Source organism: Vigna radiata, unplaced genomic scaffold (assembly GCF_000741045.1).
Source record: "Vigna radiata var. radiata cultivar VC1973A unplaced genomic scaffold, Vradiata_ver6 scaffold_1753, whole genome shotgun sequence".
NCBI classification, from domain to species: Eukaryota; Viridiplantae; Streptophyta; class Magnoliopsida; order Fabales; family Fabaceae; genus Vigna; species Vigna radiata.
The window spans coordinates 1-1,615 of NW_014542334.1; the positions used below are offsets into that span (position 1 = coordinate 1).

Sequence of the window (1,615 nt, forward strand, 5' to 3'; positions counted from 1 at the left end):
TATGACGTAGCAAAAATTTACTTTATCTGAACATATTATGACACTGTTTCTAAAAGAAATAACTCTAATGAATGTGAACATAGATAATTTTACTCCATATCAATTCGAAACAATTTTCTCCAATTATAACGTATAAAACTATGTACGTCATAGTTCGTTTTTGTACGTCATAATATGATTTTTGTACTAGTACTCTTAACGGGATTACTCGATCGCAATTCCACACTTTTCTGATCTGCTGTTATCCCAATTTCTTTCCATTCTAATGTATCCTTCCTCTCCCTAATCAGCACCCCATGAATTCCTCACAATCCAATAATCATGACCGTTTTCTGTACAGCATGATCTAGTGTTGTTCCACATCTTCTAGAGAAGACACCCTGACAAATATGAAATATACTGATTAAAAAATTATGTCAACATTGCAAAACCAATTTTGTTTAAAGTTTAAAATTGAATAGGGAAAGAGTGGAAGTTCTTATGTTCTAATCAAAAGCAAAAAATAAACCACATGTTTTTCACTTAGACTCAAAACTTTGGACTTTGGATCTTCCCATTCTACTTCTTTCTATGCAATAGGCACACTTTCTTTCCCCAGGTCATGAACAAAATCAGATTGGAAACTTACAGATGAATAAAGTTGAAATTCCCTTCCTCCTCCTTCAATAGCAACGCTCACGGGCTGATTTGCAACGGCCTTTTTCAATGCTAACTCATCATAGGAATTAACATCTTCATAAGAATCAATAGAAACAACTTTGGCATTTTTCTACACATTAGCAAAATAAACAAACAAAACAAAGGAACATAAGAATTTGATTGATAACTATGTTTTAGAAGCAATTATTTTCTTAAAAGATCAGGTCCAAGTTACTAACCCTATACTAGTCACATGTACCATGAACAACACGGTAAGGGTAATCCTCCTCGGAATCGATGCCTCCATTGTTGATGATGAACTCAAATGCATAGTCCATAAGTCCTCCATTGCATCCCATGTTATATCCTGTATCACAACCCACCAATTCTTGTTCTGATAATGAAATCAGTTCGCCAGTCATTATCTTATTAATTCTTTGCACAGCACCAATTGCTGAGAATGACCAACAGCTCCCTACATTAAAGAAAATAGTCATTAAACAAAAATATCAAACTAACCTTAAAAAATTACAGGTTATTAAGACAAAGATCACTCAAGAAACTCATTTGTCAGAATACAACTACAAACACCGAAACACTCTCCTAAGCTAAAGTAACTTTCTTTAAATTATTATTTTGACCTTTTTACTCAGGTTAAAATGTAGAGAATATTAAATATTCTTGGACAACAGAAGGTAAAAAAAATTGGTATGGTGCACAGAGACAAAGAACTATAAAAGTGATTGGTAGGTTTTAAGTAGTCATGTGTCCTGACGAATATGCGTAAGATTCATATACAAAAACGAACTATGACGTACATAGTTTTGTACGTTATAATAGGTCTACATATTTTATGACGTAGCAAAAATTTACTTTATCTTAACATATTATGACACTGTTTCTAAAAGAAATAACTCTAATGAATGTGAACATAGATAATTTTACTCAATATCAATTCGAAACAATTTTCTCCAAT

At 32.3% G+C, this 1,615-nt stretch overlaps 1 pseudogene; it reads right to left on the minus strand.

Annotated features, from left to right (window-relative positions):
* Positions 1–204: 204 nt before the first annotated feature.
* Positions 205–1,114, minus strand: LOC106779530 (annotated as a pseudogene).
* Positions 1,115–1,615: the final 501 nt, after the last annotated feature.